The sequence below is a fragment of the Felis catus genome, chromosome E3 (genome assembly GCF_018350175.1).
Source record: "Felis catus isolate Fca126 chromosome E3, F.catus_Fca126_mat1.0, whole genome shotgun sequence".
NCBI classification, from domain to species: Eukaryota; Metazoa; Chordata; class Mammalia; order Carnivora; family Felidae; genus Felis; species Felis catus.
In genome coordinates, this window is record NC_058383.1 from 13537541 (window position 1) to 13557851 (window position 20311).

At 45.5% G+C, this 20311-nt stretch overlaps 1 protein-coding gene and 1 long non-coding RNA gene across 12 annotated transcripts in view; one reads left to right on the forward strand and one right to left on the reverse strand.

Annotated features, from left to right (window-relative positions):
- Positions 1 to 20311, forward strand: part of AUTS2 (activator of transcription and developmental regulator AUTS2) — a 1119695-nt gene that overhangs the window by 733598 nt on the left and 365786 nt on the right. The window lies entirely within an intron of this gene.
- Positions 1053 to 9927, reverse strand: LOC102900321. 2 transcript variants are annotated; one of them, XR_006591126.1, is made up of 4 exons: positions 8660 to 9927; positions 6186 to 6342; positions 5936 to 6069; positions 1053 to 2660 (listed from the first exon to the last, which is right to left on the reverse strand). It is a non-coding gene; the product is annotated as an uncharacterized LOC102900321 (long non-coding RNA). The 2 variants fall into 2 exon arrangements; XR_442135.3 differs by lacking the exon at positions 8660 to 9927 and having other exon boundaries at positions 6186 to 6579.

Below are 20311 nucleotides of genomic sequence, written 5' to 3' on the forward strand. Positions count from 1 at the left end.
GGCAAGAAAATCAGTGATCAGGAAGGACTAACTTTATAAAATAGCAAAAAGAGGAGTCATTATTGAGGTTGAGATGACTGGCCTGTCAACAGGCATGATGTTTCTTCCCTTGTTTGTTTATTATAAATGGAATCTAATGATATCCTTGTTAAGAACATATTCATATAATGAGCTGAAGGTGAAAGACATAAGGCATTCAAGGTCTCCTGTCAGTTTGAGATCTTTTCAGCTTAGGATAACTGAGTCCTTATCCTCCTGCAACCCTAGAGGGACACGACTGTCTCCCAAGATCAGGCGCGGCTTCAAGGTCATGTAATGTGTGCATAACGTGTGTGCATGCACACACACTCCATATTGTTACACTCTGCAAACGGGAAACGGCCATCTTTGATCCAGTGGAAAGGCTCCAGCAGCACAGCAGCCCCTGAGAACAGCTGTTCCAAATCCATCCAGCCCACTAGCTCCTCCTACTAGGGGTGCCCTAATGCTCTCTGCACCTTTGTTCAACAATTCCTTGGTAATCTAGGGTGGAACACACTTTCTCTGGACAGTGAGCTTGTAGTCAGAAGCACTTGTCATGCTCAACTCCTTCAGAAAGAGAATCTATTCAAAGATCCCACACTAATTTGATACTCCTAAGTGTTGAAATATTTGTGAAACAAAGAATGTATTTATAGTGGAGACCTTTTTCATCTCAAAGTCGTATGGATATGAGAGACCAGAGCTATTAGAAGGATGATTGACTTTGTGTTGAAGTTCCATTGAAGGTCACTGGACTTTGGAGTCTCTCTCGGGAGCCAAGACACTTCACATTTTGCCAGTAACCATATTAAAATGTGTGTACCTGGCAAGAGCGAGCGAGTCTCATTTGCCGGTTTTCATTCTTTGTATTGGCTGTTCACTATTTCATCAACAAGAATTTTTTTTAAGTGCCAATTTTGTGCCCAACTGGGCCGTATGGGATGCAAGAGAAGGCATAAGTTATGGTCATTCCCCTCATGGGCCTTCCAATAAAGCAAAGTAAATATGTAATCCACTTACAGCTGGTCAATAGCAATATTTTTATTTGTAATGATCCCACATTTCAATTGAAGAAAGTATTTATTATTCTGGGAAGAAAAACATCGGCTGAATTAATGACAGATTCTGAATGGGCGCTGGGCTATATTCAGAATGCAAGTATTTTGCAGTTAGGTTAGGTTGTTGAGGTTTGCCTTCTTTCCTGAGCTCTTATGAATTAGCAAATTCGAAACCGGCTGTTTTCAAATTACATACAATTGGTGCCTACCCTGAGTGTCTGTTTCTCTCCGCCAAGTTTCAGCTTGTAACCTATTTTAAAACTTGGTCCTAAACCCCCAAAACCAATGGAATGATAGCAGGCACTACCTTAAATCATAATATTTTCACAAGAACACGTTCAAACTTGAAATAATGACTAGGTTGGAGAAAGAGGGAGGTGAGAAGGGAGGAGGAGACAAGTTTGTGTTTTCTTATTTAAAAAAAAAAAAGTTGTTTGAATTAATAAGTTGCTCAGATTTCTGCTGCTTTTTTTCCTAGATAGCCACAGAGAGAAAGCTTTGTTCCTAACAAAAGGACACCTCTGCATCAGCTTAAGATATTTGTAGCATGGCACCTGGTGACAGGGTTGGAGTTTAAAAAAAAAAAATCTCCCATGTGAACATTTTGCAATTCTCTTTACCCTCCTTCCTTTCGTATTGAGCACATAGCTTGATTCCTATCATCCGAGACAATGGCTTGGCAAACCTTTTCTGTAAAGGGCCAGAGAGAACATATTAGCTTTTGTGACCGCGCAGGTTTCTGCCATACGTTCTTTCTTGATTTCTTTTCTCTTTTTCTGTTTTTTTAAACAACACCTTAAAAATGCAGAGACTAACCTTACGGGCTATACAAAAAGTGACCGCGGGGTGGATTTGGCCTGCAGCTCTAGTTGGCGGGCTCACGCCCTAGAGAAATATGGGGGGCCATCCTGGCTGAGCACACACACTGGGTACGCCAACTTGATTTCCCTTTCTACTACTTGCTACGTTCTCTGCCGGTCACTGGCTGTCTCAGGAGCTGGTCCCTGGAGCCTGGCTCTCCTGTGTGATGTAATGGTGTGAAATGGTGTTTCCAGTGAAGGGCCTGCGGGGGTAAATGCTGTCTCTAATTAACCTGTTCATTTAGTGCCATTATCCTTTATCTCAAACGCAGTTCTGCTGGGGGAGGATAAGGAAAATGCTTAATTAGACTAACTGTTTCACACTGTCTGTGTTTGCATGATGAACTTTAAAAAGCCTGGGAGATGAAGCTGTCAGTCACTAAGTGTCTTTGGGAGCCTCTTGATTTTTAGTATGTAATAATCATGCGCTGTTATTGAGTGTTGCTGAGTGAAACTTCAGGTGACGGTCTTTGTCCACGATTCTGACCCAAGACATCTGGCTAATGTCCACCAACTGGATAATGTCATTGACAAGTTGTTGTGTCAGGGATGCTTATTTATTTATTTGCTCACTGCTTTAGTTGGAGTACTTTGGATGGACGCTTGTTGTTTGTTTTCTGCCTTCCCCATTAGGCATCAAGTACCTCGAGTACAGGGAGTGCGCCTCGTGCTTCTCTGAAGCCTGACGTCTGTTGGAATACCATTGCAGTATTTGTTGTTGCTGGGGCAAAAAAATAAAAAACAAAAATTACCATTTTAATGTATGTGATATAAAATATGCCACTTTAACAAGTGTTGTGTACAGTTGAGTGGCATTAAGGACATTGTGCGGCCATCGTCCATCTCCAGAACATTTTTCATTTTCCCAAACTGAAACTCCCATTTCCATGAAACGATGGCTCCCCATTCCTTCCTCCCCAGTCCCTGGCAACCACCGTTTCTACTTTTTTCCTCTATGAATTTGACTGCTCTGTGTATCTCATGTGAGTGGAATCATATAGTATTTGTCTTTTTGTGACTGGCTCTTTTCACTTAGCATAATGACCTTAAGGTTCGTCTGTGTTTAGCCGGTATCAGAATTTCCCTCCTTTTTAAGGCCAAGTCGTATTCCATTCTGTGTGTGTCCATTTTGTGTATCCATTCATCCTCCAGGGGACCCTGGGGCTGCCTCCTCCTAGCGGGGATTGTGAATAATGCCACCCCACACAGATCCGAGTCCTGCTTTCAGTTCTTCTGTGTTTATACCCAGACGTGGCCATCACAGTATTTTTGAGACTATTAAAGTGACAACGTTCTTTTAAGCTCTCGATACTTTAAATACTTTGACCAGACTTCTCTGTCATGTATTATAAAAACATTTTATAATAAAGAAATCTGTCACTAGCCCTGATGAACACAAAAGATCATTAAGCACAGACATTTATTCGTCCTGTGTAGCAGGCGCTGGGCTCGGCTCTTGGTGTGGATGAATTCACTGAGGTCCCCAGTATGTTATCTGCATGTTCAGAAGAGGAAACGAGGCTTAGAGGGGTTAAGAAATTCGACTGAGGTCACACAGCTAGTACGAGACAGACAGGGCTCTGCTTGAGAACCCAAACTTGTGGACACCATGAATCCATTCAGGAGAGTGGATTACACTTCCATGCCTCATCATATTCTCAGCATGGTTGGCGAGAGGCTTATTTTCCACAGCTTAATGTCACTTTTGAATTTTAAAATCAAATTATATAAAATTACATGTAAAATTCTTTGAAAGCTCTAAAGTGCTATACAAATGTAAAGCATCAAGATTAAACCTTTGGAGGACAAATGTTACAAGGTACAATAAATATATGGAGCAAAAACCGTCTAGATTTTAAACTGCGATCTAAGCATTATGCAAACTAACGAGGGCCCACCTTTGTGATTTTGTTAGAACGTTGTTTCGTGTACCATTTTATTCACATCACTTCCAATCTTGGTAGGACTGGCACTGCCTTTTCTATGGCTGTTATGCATTTCATGACTTTTTTACCCTAAGATTCTGGGAATAAGCCAGATTTCCCACATAACATTTGTTATCCTTGTAGTAACCCTGGACTAGGAGCCATGCCTTAAACCATCTTTGCAATTGTGCAGCTAGGTCTTGGATGCCAGATAGCTAACAAACTCTCATATGGAAGAGCTGTGAGAATTAATTTGCACTTGCAGAGGCCAGAAGTGAGGCCACTCCGTGTGCATAGGTTCTAGAGGGGCAGAGTTGAATTCAGAATAAAATGCACAGGGGGCACCTGGGTGGCTCAGTCAGTTAAGTGTCCGACTCCAGTTCAGGTCACGCTCTCACATTTTATGGGTTCGAGCCCCGCGCCCGGCTCTGTGCTGACAGCTCGAATAAAACGCACAGCTATACAGAGCCTTGGAAAGTAGAAATTGCCATCAGTGGGGGTATCCACACGCAGGCCTGAAAATCCTTTCACAGCAATGAGGTAGAGAGGATTCCTACACTATGCACTTAATTTCTTCACCTTCAGTCTTGGTGTATCATTATGTTTACTTCACATGGCCTGAGACCTTCATTGAAACTGTTAGGTCTTGGGGTGCCTGGGTGGCGCAGTCAGTTAAGCGTCCGACTTCAACCAGGTCACGATCTCGCGAGTCCGTGAGTTCGAGCCCCGCGTCAGGCTCTGGGCTGATGACTCAGAGCCTGGAGCCTGTTTCCGATTCTGTGTCTCCCTCTCTCTCTGCCCCTCCCCCGTTCATGCTCTGTCTCTCTCTGTCCCAAAAATGAATAAAAACGCTAAAAAAAAAAAAAATTAAAAAAAAAAAAAAAGAAACTGTTAGGTCTTGTATAGTATTGTTTTCCTCAACACAAGACAAGAGCTAAGAGGTTTTGCCCAGTTTATCTGTTGTACCACGGGCAAATAACTGTGCTGTGTTAGAGTGGCTTGTAAGTTAAACATATTTAGACTAGATCATGGTTGAAGAGATAATGGGCTCAGCTTCTGAGATTTCAGATTCTCCAGAGTCTAGACAGACTGTGTTCGAAACAGGACTGACACTGATCTCAGAGTGAAGTGGTTCGATAGATTTACATTGACTGTTTGATTTAGTGACTTCTCCTGTGCGGTCTTATTGGAACTGTTCAGCCTCCAGCACTAGAAAACTTACACTGTTTCAATGTAGCATTGGACTCAAGCAAGGGCTTGGGTATTTGGCACAAATGACATTCTCTCCTCTTTTTCTGATTAATGTGCCTCCAGGATCAACCCAAGTTAATGCAAATAGTGGAATATTTGCTCATATAGAGACCCAAAGTACTTAAAATTCACTGCAGGTAGAATTGTTTGTTTAACCATCAGGAGGACAGACTTCGGTAATTTCAGTTGCTTGTGTTGGTTCTGATTTTGTTTTGGTAGAGATTGAGTGTTGGAGACTTTGCCTGGAAGCCAGCCCCTAGCATTGACGTCTGACACTAACCACAAAAGCAGTCCCCTTTCCGCTGGCAAAGCCAGGCCCACGTCCGTGGTTGTGATCTCAGGGGAGGGCTCTAGTCCTCAGCTTGGGTTTGTGACTGGGAAGCCTGCCTCTTGTAAGGTGGGGAAAAGCAGAGTCAAAGTGACCCCACAGCATTTGAGCTTGGGGGAGCTGTCACATCCAGAGGACTCATCAAGGTCAGAGATGTGGTCCCGCCTGAGCTGGCATCTGCGGACTTTGTCAGGGCCAGGTGTCAGAAATGGGTAAATATCAAATTGTATCTGATTAAAAACAGGAGGAAGCAGAGCTCCCCTTACCCTGCTCTAAGGAGCCAAAGTCAGCTGAATGGTGTTTGGGTCCAGATGATTCAAAAACCACAGTCTCCATGACCCAACTGAAGAAATATTCAAAACTAGTCTGAAATATAACAGCCTGTTTTTAAAAATATGCTATCAAACACATTTATCTTTGGCAAAAAATGAATTAAGTATTCTCTCATAATAGCCAAATATTCACTAATATAAAAGAATATAGGATAAATACCTCTTACGGTGAGACTGTCAGATTCACGAAATCCCTTTTAAGTAAAAAAAATCTGGCAGTGATCCTACATAAATAATGTTTGATCTGGTCCAAGGATCTTACTTGAATTTATGGCCTATTACATGGGGAAAATACTGAAAGAAGAAGAAGAAATAACATTAAGAAAAACATGAGAATTCTATAGCCGAAAATGACTGATTATATAACTATTTTACCAATAAGATAGAGAAGAGGAATAAGGACAACTCACGTGGGTTTTCAGTAATGCTGTCATAAAGGAATCAAAATCCAGTCAACATGCAAACGTCCTACGTGTTGGCAGGAAGACAGGTTACGCATGCATACATTTATCAGAACTCAACAAACTGTATACTTGAGATCAGTGCCTTTTACTATCGCAGATTATTCTTCAGTACAAAAAAGGACAAAGTCAAATCAGCTGATTTATTGAGCAACAATTCCTGAGAAAGTTATAGCATTAAGCAATTTAGGGAGAGAAATTTCTTGGCCTTCAGGAAAGTTACATATTCCTTGTTTTTTTAAGGTTTATTTATTTTGAGAGAGAGAGAGAGAGCAAGCCTGAGTGCATGTGCATGGGGGACGGGGCAGAGAGAGGGGGCAGAAAGAATCCCAAGCAGACTCTGGACTGTCAGCACAAAGCCCGACGTGGGCCTCAAACCGTGAGATCTCACGAAACTGTGAGATCATGACCTGAGCCTAAATCAAGAGTTGGATGCTCAATCAACTGAGCCACCCAGGGGCCCCTAAACTTGCATATTCCTGCTTAATCAGACACAAATTGGGTTTTTAAATTTTTTTTAATGTTTACTTATTTTTGAGAGAAAGCGTGAATGCATGAGGGGCAGAGAAAGACAGAGACAGAATCTGAAGCAAGCTCCGGGCTCTGAGATGTCAGCACAGAGCCCGACGCGGGGCTCACACTCACCAGCCGTGGGATCCTGACCTGAGCCGAAGTCAGACACTTACCCGACTGAGCCGCCCAGGTGCCTCCACAAATTCTTAATAATAAGAATTAAATAGGGGCGCCTAAGCGGCTCAGTTGGTTAACGTCCGACTGCGGCTCAGGTCATGATCTCACGGCTGGTGAGTGCGAGCCTCGCGTCGGACTCTGTGCTCAGATCTCGGAGCCTGGAACGTGCTTCGGATTCTGTGTCTCCCTCTCTATCTCTGCTCACCTCCATTCACTCACTCACTCACTCTCTCTCTCTCTCTCTCAAAAATAAACATTTTTTAAAAATTTTAAAAATCAACAGTGAATGAGGCATTGAATTCTGGATCTCATGGAGCCTTCAAGATTAGCATCACTCCTTTTCTAAATATAAAAAAGCTGAAACCCCAAACATTTTAGAAAATTGTCCAAAGAAAATTAGGGACCAAATTTCACCAAGTGGCAAGACGTTAATCTTAAAGCTTCTTCTTCTTTCCCCTTTGTCCTGTCAACTTCCTCCTCCTCCCACCTGTTAACTGACCCCAAGGGTCTGTTTTCAGTTCTCTTTGGCTTTCTCTTTATGTTGTACTCTCCTTGACCGATTCATTTCAATGTTAGTAGTTCTTCATTCCATCGGTAAATACCTTTGAGTTCTTACCACATGCCCAGCAATGTTTTGTGAGTGAGCAGTATGGCACTGAACCACAGGCTAAGGCTTTCGCTCATAGAGCCTATTTTCTACTCATATCCGTGCACATGGAGCCCTGAGAGTGATTTCCCAGACCAGTGTTCTCACCCAATCCAGACTCCATTGCCCCATAGCTTCCCTGGTGAATCACAGCAGTACCTTAAGCTCCACGTAGCTCTAATCTCATCTTTGGCTCTTCTTGCTGAACATCTAGGTCAACCAATTTTAATTCCCTAAACTCTAACACATTGTTTTTTTTCTTTTATCTGTTCAGAATCTCCTTGTTTCCTCACTTCTTCCTTGGAATGTTCCAGTAGCTTTCTAATTCATTTGTCTGTCTCCCGTTGTCCTCAGCTCTGATCATATACATCACTGCTTGATTTTTTTTCTCCTAAAACATGTCTCCTATATCAACGGTTTCTCAAATACACACACACTCACTTACATGCTCTTTTCTTTGGGTCTTGTTTGCCTTACAAATTAAATGGAAACTCCTCTATCTGGCAGTAAAGACTATTATAAAAGTCTTTAGACTTTCTGGCAGTAAAGACTATTGTAAAAGATCTTATTACATCTCCACAAATAGGTACCTGCTCGAACGGTAGCCATGGTGCATTCTTGGCCGCTGCCTTTAACATGTCCCCTATTTTCTGTCCCTCTGTGGTTGCTCTCTCTGTTTGTCACCTGGATGCACTGGGCACTACCATCCCCACCCAGAACTCATCAGCCTCCGTTCCGCTCACACCACCTTTTCTAAGGGACCTTTCTCTGTCTGAACACCACGATTCTTCCCTCCTCTGAAAACACTAATGTCTCGCTGCACTGCATTATGGTTGTTCTCGTACATTTTTATTAAAATAACCGGACGTATTTTCATAAAATGACACATCCTTATTTGAAAAAAATTAAAATGTACAGAAGGGTAATGAAAGTAAAAACCACTTGAAATCTCTTCACCCAAAGATACCAATTCTCAAGCATCCCTCCAGACCTGTGTGTGTGTGTGTGTGTGTGTGTGTGTGTGTGTGAGCGTGCACAAACATTTATGAAGTCTATACATTTGTCCCTAAATGAGATCCAATTCTACCTGCTTTTTTTCCTGTTGATACATTCTGGTGCTTTTGAAACGTTCCTCACTAGAGAACCAAACTATAGTTTTCAGCGGCTGCACGATCCTTCATCGTTCGGCTTAACCGGAATCTAACCGCTGCTTGTTTTGTCTGGGAGCTGGCCTTCCTCCCGCCATCAGCAGGTGCGAGGAGCTTGTTCTCCCGTGTGCTAGCTCATGTGCTCAGCACAGCCATATAAAATACAAGCGAGCAGTCTGTCGTGGGCCTCGACGAGAACTGTTGTGACCGTCCACTCCGTGCGGTTCAGGACCTGACAAAACCGTTTGGAGATCTTGAAAGAGGTTAGAGAGGACTGACCTAAAATCCCGAGTAAGATTGCAGCCTTTGTAAAAAACGTTGTGTTAACTGCTTTGAACAGCGCTGTCCTTCCACCGCCCGCGAGAAAGCCATTCATTGTTCCTCATTACATAATCTGCAGAGAGCTTCCCCACCCAGAGAGGAGCATGTCCCGCTCCCCTCTTCCCAGCAGCTGAAAGCGGAGTCTGTCCTGTGCCTCCGAGGGTTTCTTCACAGCGCAGGCCTCATGCTATCCCTAATTAGCCGGAGCACTCCCAGCCGGAAGCCCCGGTGCCCGGCCTTGACAAAAGTCTGCTTTTTCCAGGGAAAAGGCAAAGCCCGCCTCTCTGTCTAGGGGCGCCTCCGGGAGACCAGCAGAAGCAGGGTGGTGGGGAGCTCTCCCATCAGTCAGTGCGGGGAACCTGCTGCATTCTCTAGTGACCTGCGGTGTGCTGCCTCCCCTCCCTGCAAAGAGGGGTCCATCAGACTATGCCTTTGTCCTCCACCGGCACACCTAAGCACCACGAGACAGGCCCCTTCTGCGTGATCCTGAGCGTTCAGTCCCGTCCCTTCCCCGTTTTGGGCTTCGGCGACCGATCTGCCTGCCATCCCACAGCCAACCTCCAGCCACTTGTGTTAATGATGTATGCGATTAGCAGCCTATGGTAGTTCATTAGAGAAAGAAAAAAAGGAAAGAAAGAAAAACCGTGAGATCGTTTGCCTGTCACTGTGAAGTGAAGCTTGACGGGAACATCCTCACTGTCCCTCCCCATCGCCCCTCCTGCCGTGCGTCTGTGATCTTCTGTGCGCATGCGCTCACAGTTGCCTGTGTTCCGTGGCTCTGCCATTTGCTCAGTGGGGGGACATTTCCTTAGCCGAGCAATGCACTGCTCTGCCTGAGGGATTGAGAACATATTGCTTGGCAGGTGGGCCTGCTCAGACGCACTGACTGTTGTTTCAGCACTGACAGGGAACATACATCATGCGGGCCCATTATGCCAGCATAAATCCATGGTAACCTGTTCAGAGGGCTGCAACCAGCAAACAAAGTGTCTGGGCCTTAATAGGTGATATTTTTGAAACATATAATTGGGATCTGAGAAGTAATTCTGGATGACAGGCCACTCCTTCTGCCATCTTAACAGAAGCTGGGCCTACAGCAAAATACCACTCCTGCCGTACCGCAGAACGACGACGATTGCCATTCTAGCTCAGCTCCAGGCAGCTGTGCGCGGGGCCGACTGTGCCAAGAGACTGTCTGGGGAGGGAAAAGAGCCTTCAGCTTTGAGGTCTTTCCTTTATGCCTTGGTGCTCACCACTGGCAAAAACCTGCTCCTGGGGCCGTCACTGGAGAATGTCAGAGGCGCTCTCCTTCGCCTACTGATACGAGCTTGAGAGGGACCTAGAGCTTGCTTGTGGTGTTGGCTAGCGGACACATAGGCCTCTGAGCAGAGACCCCTGGCTGTTCTCATGAAGAGAAGCTCTTCATTTCCGCGGTGGGCTGCAGGGGAAGAGTGAGGTATCAGTCAGGTCCTGGGCAGAGCACACGGTCCGGATATCACAGCCTGGGTCCTTCCCCACGGGAAAGGTGGACGTGCGGCTCCACAGATAGGCGGCGGGAGAGATTGGCACAGCCCTGGTTACAGTCGACACCATTTCCTGAGTTCCAGAGACCCGGCAGGGGGAAGCGTTTGGTTCAGGTTGTCATAAAGCCAGTCTTCTTTGGGAGCGGTGTGCGTTTTCCTCCCGACACGCAGCCTGTGTCCCCGCACTCTCCTTGTGCAGACCGCTCGCAAGACTGACGCCCCTGCACTTACGCACCAGCCACTTTCCACTCCCCCCCCTGCGCTGTGTTCTCCTCGTGGACAGGTGTCATGCCTTATCTGGGCTTCGCAGAGTGCTGGTTTCCTGGTAAATGCAGAAGGAATGAAGAAAGGAAGATGCTCATTCGTTGTTGACTTTTCTTTTATCTTCTTGATTTCCAAGAAACCACAACTCTGGCCTTTGAGTATGACTTGCCAATTAAATTAAAACTGGGTGGCAATATTGTATTATTTCGTTTTCATTTCTGCCAGACAACCCAGCCAGTATTAGCACAGCCTGGTCTGCGTGCTAGAGGATCTGCATTCTGTCTTGCCACAGAATTAATTTCCTTAAAGCAAACTAGAAGATGTCCTCAGGGGATCGAGGACCTTCGAAACTGTAAAGACCGAGGGGGAGACGGTTAGGAATATGAGCAGTAGCAGTCAGTGTTTAGAAAAGTTGCCTGAGAGCCTGGCATACCATGGTGACCATCAGAGACATGGGCTCATCACACCCTACAATGGCCCAGCCACCATTCTGCTGGTTACGCTGTTTGCTCATGCTTCTACTCAACAGTGTGGTTGGTGATGACACAGCAGTTTGCCAACATAGAAAGCTTCACGCAAATACAGACTCGGGTGCCCTGTCTCCAGACACTGTAGGTTAGGAGACCTTTCGTGGGGCCTGGGCATTTGTACTTTTGAAATGTTCTCCACACGGTTTGGATGCAATCAGTCCGTGGACTTTGGTTAGGGGAGCGCTGATTAGGAACACAATACTTGAGAATCTGAGCATTTCCTTCAGTCTTAACTACTGCCTGGGACAAATACTGGTACATCCTTCCCGGAGCATTTTCCTGAAATAAATCATGATGTCTTAGCTGCTTTGAGGGGCCCTGAGAGCTCCTTGCAAGAAAGAAAACCAAGAGGGTTTTCGGGATGTAAGGAAAACATCATTTAGTATATTTCCATATCTATTGACAGGTCTGCCTCTGAAATAATCTTTTGGTTTTAAATGACTTAATTTGTTTTAAATAAAAAGGCTTTATCGAGACACGATCGCATAAAGCTCACCCTTTTAACGTCTACAGTTCACTGATTGTTAGTATATTCGCAGACATTTAGTATCTCACACAACCAACACCACTGTCTAATTCCAGAACGTTTTCATCACACCGAGAAGAAACCCCATACCCATGCCTTCCTGCCTCCAGCCCCTGACAACCACTCATGTACTTTCAATCTGTATGGATTTGCCTTTTCCAGATGTTTAATCTCTGAAACATCATATGCTGACTGGACATGAATTCAGTTATGTTTTTAAATATCTCTAAAGAAAAATTTTCCAACTTCCAACGAGGGTCCCTGGGTCTGACATGTTACATGTTGAGAAAGATCTCACTTGTGTCTTTTACTGACTTCAATTGCAGTAGCTTCTATAATAACTCCTATTCCCTTCTTTATTTTGTCTCTCGCTTACCATTTCACCAACCCTCAAATTCTTTATAGATGCAAACGTCAGTATCAAGTCCCTTCCAACTTATCTGTAGGATGACTGATCTCGATATTCCTAGGCCCCTCCTCAGATTTGACCAGTGTTTCCATTTCCTCCTCCCATTCACCTAAATAAGGAAACATCCACTCCTTTCTCTAAGGTGGGCACCTCCATTTGTGTGCCCTCTTCCACTTCCTCCCTCCTCCTCCAGAACCTGGCTTTTGACTCTCTTCGTTTCCGTTCTTCAACTTCCAGAAAGACTCAAGAGTTCATGCTTTTAAAAAAATTGCTTGGCTCCTGCTGCCCCTTGAGGTAACCATTCTATTCTCATTTCCTTCACTGTCAAGTCTTTTGGAAGCACAGTTTGTTCTCGTGGTTGGTACTCCTTTTCCCACCCACTCCCACCTAACTTCTTGCACTCGTGAGTCTACCTTTGTTAGTTTGCTGAAATTTCTCTTTGTGGTTCATGGCGTCATCGTATTTGCCAAGCCTGGTAACTTCCCTGGTCCCTTTCCCCATGACCTTTAGGTCACACAGAACCCTGTTGGCCATCCCTCCGTCTTGAAACCCTCTTTTCCTTTTGGTTTCCGTGATACTCCCCGTTCTCCTTCTACCTTGGGCTCCATTGCTCCATGCCTTCCTAAATATGGATGCCCCCTCTTTTATCTGTCTCTTTATTTTCTCTCTTTCCAGTCTCATAACACCATCTGGCTCCTAACTACGTGGATAACTTCCAAAACTATCTTCACCACTTGGATGTCCTGCCAGCTTCATAGACTCATTGCTCAAAACAGAACTCACACCCTGGCAGGCTCTCGTGCTTTCCCTAATTCTGGCCATAGAGTGACCCAGGGTTGAAAATTTGACTTAGTTCTTTCTTTCAACTCCTTGGTTGCCATGGCTGACAGCCATCGTGTATGTAACGCCCTTTTGTTCTGTCTGGGCTGTACTTCTTCATCTGTTGTCCTACTTCTTCATGCCATTGTCCAAAGCCAGGCCTTTGTTTCTCGTACCTGGACCGTCACCAGGCCCCATTCCGACTCTGCTCATTCCGTCTTACGCATGGCTGCCAGACATCAATCCTCCTTCAGTATGCCATTTCCTTAGGCAGCCTTCCAGGTTCCTTAACCCTACTGAATACATCCTGTACTCCTTCACCTAACTTGTAAGGCCTTCTACAACCTGAACCTTGTCTTCCCTTCAGACCCATTCTGTACTCTTCCTCCCTCCCTGTGTTCTAGCCCAAGCAAAACCCTGGTCATCTTTGTCTTCCGCCTCTACAGTCTGTTATTCCAGACCCCTGCTTATCCTGTGCCTTTCATCCAAAATGATATCCTTTATTTCTGCCAGCATGATCTTGTGTGTTGAAATTCTCAGATCCTTCAAATCCCTTCTCCTCCGTGAAGTCTTAGAATAGGATTTCTCTCTCTTTTGGATTTCCAGAATTGTGTGTGTTGGGGGAGGGGGAAGGACTTGTGGCTCTTTGTCTCATATTTCAATTATTTATGTGCCTGTCTTATCCGCTCCCCCAAAGGTAGAAGGCCTGCCTTTTCATTGTTATAACTCCTGTACCAGCTGGTAGAGTGTTTTAAATATAGAGTATTATGGATAGGTATTTCTTGAGTGAGTGAAACTTTTAGCCTCTGTAATATATAGAAGAGGTAAAAAGCTAAACTTGTTCACGACAGTCTTCGTGTCAGTGTCAGGAGAGTTCTCTGTCATTTTGGCCTGTTATTATTTTCAATCAATCCAAGCACAAGGCTTGGATGAAGGAAACGAGAGAATTGTAGCAAACCTGCCAGCATCTTCATTGACTTGTCTTGTATCTGCATAATGTTTTATACCATTTGAAAGGACTTTTGCATTTTACCTGATCCTCTATATAGCCATGTAAGGTTACGGAAGGCTGGCGATTCTCACATCCATCAGCTCATAAATGAGGGAAATGCGGTCTGGTGAGTTTTAATGACTTAACCAATGTTAGCTTATTAGACAGTGGCAGAGCCTGGACAAAGGGACACGTTGGCTGTCTTTATTCAAAGAGCTGTCACGTGAAGGAACTACATCTTGGGTTTTTTTTTAATTATTATTATTCTTTATTTCCTCAGAGGATAGAAAATGTACAGGTGATTCAAGCTAAATTAAGGAAAAACATTGTTTATCAGATCCACTCCAAGGTGGTATTTACTACTTTCATCGTTCAGGTGGAGCTCAGGTAGGGCAACCTGGCCAACCAGGTGTAGGACATTCTGTTGAAATGAGCCACTCAAAAGGTGCAAGACGACCAAGGTCCCTTCTGAGTCTACAATTCTGTGATTCCTTTTTAGGTTGGGACCGTGGTACTCTACTCAATAATCCAAGTTTCGATTTCTGTCTTTCTTTAAAACGTAACCTGAAGCAGATATAGCTCAGGTGTGAGATGACGTACTGTCCGGGTCTTAAACCTTCCGCAGAATGCAGACCTCACCTTCTCCTAGCCATTCTCTCAGTGGACCGCCTGCAGGTGGAAATATAAAAGAACATATTTTCACCCAGTCCTTCAGTGCCTACAGTTGCCAACCCAGGGGGAAAAAAATGAAATATGCAGAAAATTTCACAGATGCCATCATCACATGTAGCTGGCCCAGTCTGGCAACTCCAGGCACCTGTCTGGTGTTATGGACATGGCGAGCAAGCCCAACGATCTCTCAGAATGGCATGTTCTGTTGGAAGGACGTTGGTGACTCTAATGAGCTCCAAACTTTTCCTTGAAATGGGAAGTTGCCTAAAAAGGCAACTACTGCGACACAGCCAAATGGAAATCATGATATTTCACTGAACTCAGAACCAGATCTGCCTTTTTTTTTTCTTTACAGAAACATTTTGTGTGCCATGTGCCTTGGGAGCCAAAAAGAAATCATACGTTGGCTCCCTGTTCCACTTTGCTAAGCTCAGATACTGTAAATACCCTCCTCTCTCTCATAACATTAAATTTTTCATGAATTCATCATAAAGGAGCCACTTTGTAGGTTTGGCTGGTACCAGTGAAAGACTTCATTTTCTATTTCACAGTAACTTTTCAGTGCAAAAAAATTATGGGTGCAATGTTGAAAGACTAGAATTATTCATCAAGTCTTCACTGCCTGAAAATGAAGGGAATTTTTCTGAAACCTATCTGGGAGAATGCAGACACAGACATGCATATTTTAGATGGTGCTACATCTCAGCCATAGCCACCTAATCTTTCTCGAGGGAATTAGGGCTAAAAGAGGACATGCGCTTTCTCGTTGCTTTATGGATTCATTCAAGAGTCCACACAGCCCACAAATTTTCCCCTTACCTTCCAGGGTTCCTATAACTCACGAGTGCACTAAAGAGTAGAATATTTCATTGTATCGATGGAAATACCAGTAGCTTTAGAGTTGGATGCAAAAGGTGTACTTCAGGACGCAGCATGATAAAAAGCAACGCTATATCAGAATCCCTGGGAAGGCTTGTTAAAACTCATGCTAGACCCCACCCCAAGAGTTTCTGATTCAGTGGATCTGGGTTGGGGCCCAAGAATTTGCTTTTGTTTCTGGACACGTTTCCAGATGTTGGTGCTGCTGGCCTTAGGACTACACTTTAAGAAACACTGGTATATTGAAAAGAACATCAGATCTAGAAGTTTGGAAACCTTGGCTCTAGTCCTAGCTCTGTTTTCTCTCGAACATGAGGCTTTGGCTAAGTCTCTGGGCCTCAGTTTCCTCATCTGTAAAGGAAGAGTTGTGACTGCTGCTCTAAGTGACCTACTGTTGCTTTGAGAATAAAATCTGACCATCTGTGAGAAAACAGCACTTCTGGAGGGACTTGTGTTATAATTCCCAAAGTGAGAAGATGCTTTAAGATGCAGGCATTCTGTCCAGCATGGACACATGAGCCATAATTCTGCTGCTGTGCCAAGGAGGGGCCCACAAAGAAGAGATGTGAAGCTGGAAAGATTCAGGGAACCCCTCCCACCTCTAACCTATCTTGAAAAAGCCACAGCTTTTTTCGTGTTCTGTACCGTGTCGCCAGGCTTTATTGGAACCATGTCTCTCAAATTTCTCCGTGACTCAGAACTCCTTAGGACACTTGTAAATGTACAAAGGCCACGCCCTGTCCTCTTTGAAGGAGCCTGGGCCTCCAGGTGATTCCTGTATACTCCAGAATTTGAGAACCACTATACCTGTGCTAGTAGCTCTAAAATCATACTCTACACACTGGTTCTCAACCTTGTCTGGAATCACCCAAGCCACCCTTAAGTCCCATATGCATGGACCACGAATGACCAAACTGGGAGGGGTGGGGTCTAAGTATCAATCGCACCTCACAAGCTCCCCAGTTACTGACATTTGCAGCCAAGGCTGAGAACCACTGATGTAGAACGAGTCCTCTGTCATCATATCAGCACCCATGATGTTTGTATTTGCTTGTCTCTTTCCCACATCATACGGTAAGAATATTGAGGGCAGCTCCGTGTGCCCAGAATCCGGCCCGAGTGCCTCACACTGCTTTGGATGTTCCAGGAATGCTGGTGTTAATTTGGAATGAACGAACCGCTCCGTTACGTTCAGATGACGTGCCAACAATCTGTAGAACCTAGTCAGCCCCAACTATGAGTTACTCTTTCGAGTGACGTGAGTCAGAGAAGCCTGCCTTTGCAGATCTTTGAGAGTGCCGAGGAAGGAAACAAATGAGTACGTTCTGAACACCTGCCGTGTGCCCACCATTTCCATGTCTTCTCCCTCTACAACAGACATGAATTGTCCCTGTTTTCTTCTGAGGGGAGAAATGGTAGCAGCAGATTGCCCAAGGCGGGAAGCATGAGAGGGCCTGTTGGTCTCCAGAGTCCAGGTTCCTTTCTGGTTCTTCTCTTCCCACCTCTTGGATCTTCTCCTGCCCTCACCCCCATCCCCCTTCCCTCCCTGGCCTGCTCCTGCAGGACCCCCAGTGGATACCTCTTCCCTCCGAACCACGTAGGATCCTGCTCAGAACTTCCCGACTTCTCCGGTGAGCCTTCCTCTGGGAAATTCTCACTGACCCAGGACTTGATGAATTGCCTGACCGTCTTCCAAACTGGTCAGGTGCTCTCCCCCCCCCCGCCCCCGGCATGCTCTGAGCCGTGGTATAAAGCGTATCCCCTTAGCTTTGTAACTGTTTACTTAATTCTTCCTCCGGTAGACAGGAGGCTCCTTGAGGGCACAACATGTTTCTTGCTCATCTTTGTATTCCCTCAGCCTGGAGTATTTCCAAGCCCGTTGGAGGCACTCAAGAAGTTTTTTTAAAGAGTGAGTGACAGCAGAAACTCATCCGTGAGCAAAGTTCTCCTGAAACATTTCAGTATGTGTGCATGTGTTATGCTTGAGAATATTTTAGAAACATTTTCCAGATTTAATTGAGGCTTCTGGGAAGCCTTGCTGTGTTCTTCCTTGCAAAAAATAGAAGGTCATTACCAGGAAGTCTCAGTGTACCATATTTATCTGGTGAGTTTTGAAAATACTGAGTAATGGGACTAATGACTCAACGTAGTATTTTCCAAACTGTGAGGTAATCTTTGGACTTTGCAAGATTATTATATTAAGTGTACTTCTTAGTCTGTCAGTAAAAAATAAAAAGCCTGTATTTTCACATTAGAATTCAAAGAACATCTGCTGCGTATTGTAAATAACATATTTTGAAAACCAACTGATGCATACTCAGCCTGCCTCCGCCTGCTAACTATAGCAGGTCCTTAAGATAAGATTCAGTGTGCCATTGGTACTGCTCTTGTGTTGACATCCCACCATCTTCCATAAATCTCCAGAAGCCATTGGCCCCCTCAATACACTCGGCAATGTGGGGTTTTCAGTTTCCTGTTCCCTAGCGGGATTAGAAAAGGGTCTGTATTCCTGGAGAATCGGGAGCCCTGGAGAAGGTGTTTCTTCTCAAGGAGATGAGCTTCGGTTTTCTCCGGGGGGCCTTCCTTACCCCTGAGGATGTGAGACCTCAGAGAGCCCCCAGGTGCCTGCTGCAAGCGGTCACGCCTGACAGGAGGGGTCGTGTTGACTTCCAGGCCTGCCGGTAGGGGGTAGGGGAGTGGGCCCCAAGAGGCCGGAGCTCTTTGTCTGGGGCTCTGGGCTCCCGGCTCCTCCGTCTGGGGTGCGCATCGGCACAGCAGCCCCGTGCGCGTCCTCCAGCCCGAATCTCACCTCCTCGTGGGACTGAAAACCTCACTCAGCTTTTCCCCCCATTCCTTCTCAGTTTGTCTTGTTAGCAGTCTTTCTTCGCAAGTAAGCACCATATGTCTTCCTTGGGAACTTGTTTTCAGGAGATTCCCCGGCGCGTGTGTGCTGGCTCGGAAGAGAGGAAGAGGGTGTTGGGCTCGCCAGCAGTACTCACCAGAGCGCCAGATTTCGCAGAGGGCCCTCCGCGCCCATCTGCCTCTCGGGCTGGTTTGTTCGGAAGCGGGAACACAATATTTCACTGGAGCTTGCCGGGGTCACAGAAGACAGCCCAGCTGATGAGCAGGGTTTCTGAGCCTGCGTGCCCTCCTTCTCGTGGCCCCCCGTTAGCCCTGGGAGGTTGTCACACGAGCCCCTTTCCGCTGACACCGGTCTCTGTGGTCGTGGAGAGGGTAGCACAGGTTGGTCATGAACGAGGGACTCTATGCTCTTCCTCCGCTTCCTCCTCTTAACTGGTCGCTGGTGCCAAAGCATGCACCTAATACTGTTCTGCTTGGGAAATAATTTGGTTTCTGTAACGTGGGGTCCACCGCCTGACTTCTGCGCTGAATACCTGTCTCCTTTCAAAGCCCGCCGTTGAGCATCCAAGTGGTCTTTTTTCCTCTTCCCTTTCTCCCTCGTTCTTGTGCCCCGGCTGTCTTTTATCAAAACAGACAGACGGTTAGCACTGACTCCTCATGGCAAGCAGAAGCTTGGCGCGTTTTCTGCATTCACCTTGACATCTTTTCGGCAAAGAAAAAACAAGGGCTGAGAACCCGTTCTATTCCTTTTGGCTTCCACGGGAGTTACCTCTTTTAAAGCTGCCTCACGAACAGCCCTGTGGGTGGTTATTGCTTGATACCTGTCTCCCTGGAGCTTTTACCATTTGCTTTGAAAAGGAGGGCTGTTTTCTATTCCCTCGAGAACTCCCCTTACATGGGTGTCTGTGTGCACGCGCGCACGCGTGTGTGTATGTTCCATGTGCTGTCAATTAATAATGAAAAAGTAAGACCACACCTCTTCACTGTCGTTTTTCCCACAGAATCAGTGTCCATGTCGTTTCTTCTTTTGAGTTTTCCACGTGCCAGGGGGCTGTGCATGGTTTCATGGCATTCTAACAGCAGCCTTTTGAAGAAGTGCCCCCGTCCCAGATGGGGAGACTGACGAATGACAGGTTATGTACCTTGGTGGAGCCAAGACTGGAGTCCACGCGTTTGGACTTGAATGCCCAGGCTGTTCACAAATAAACTAAACTGTTCCTGGGTCTCATACGTGATGTCGGTCATTTGAATTTTGCCGACCATAGTCCTGTATACTCTGTCTTTGTCCTTGGGAGGATTTGATCTCAGCAGAAAGGAGGTGGGTGGGATAAGCTGTGTTCTCAGGTTCTTAGGGAAAAGACACACTCCCACCAATATCTGTGGCCCATTAGACCAGCGATTCCCAGTGGCATGGAGGAAACTGACCCGTGTGGTGGGGAAGGTATGGCAAGGACCACAGGAAAGAGAGTGGATATCTAGTTCTGATGCAGTGAAGGCTGACAAAGGAGTTACAATAATCACAAGATAATCACTGTTCCAAAACCTCACGTTGTTGCCCTCATTATAATAGCTTCCAGTGGCTGAACATATGTACTACATACTGGGCATTGATTGGACGCTTTATGTATGCTTTCATTTAGTCCTCCCCCATAACCCTATATAAAATAGGATTATCTCATTTTACAGAGACGAGTAGGTTCAGAGTGGTTTTCCTAGCCCAAATTCACTCCGGTCTTAAATGAAAATATAGAAGCTGAGATCATCCAAAAGCTTGTGTATCGTCAAAGCCTGTGCT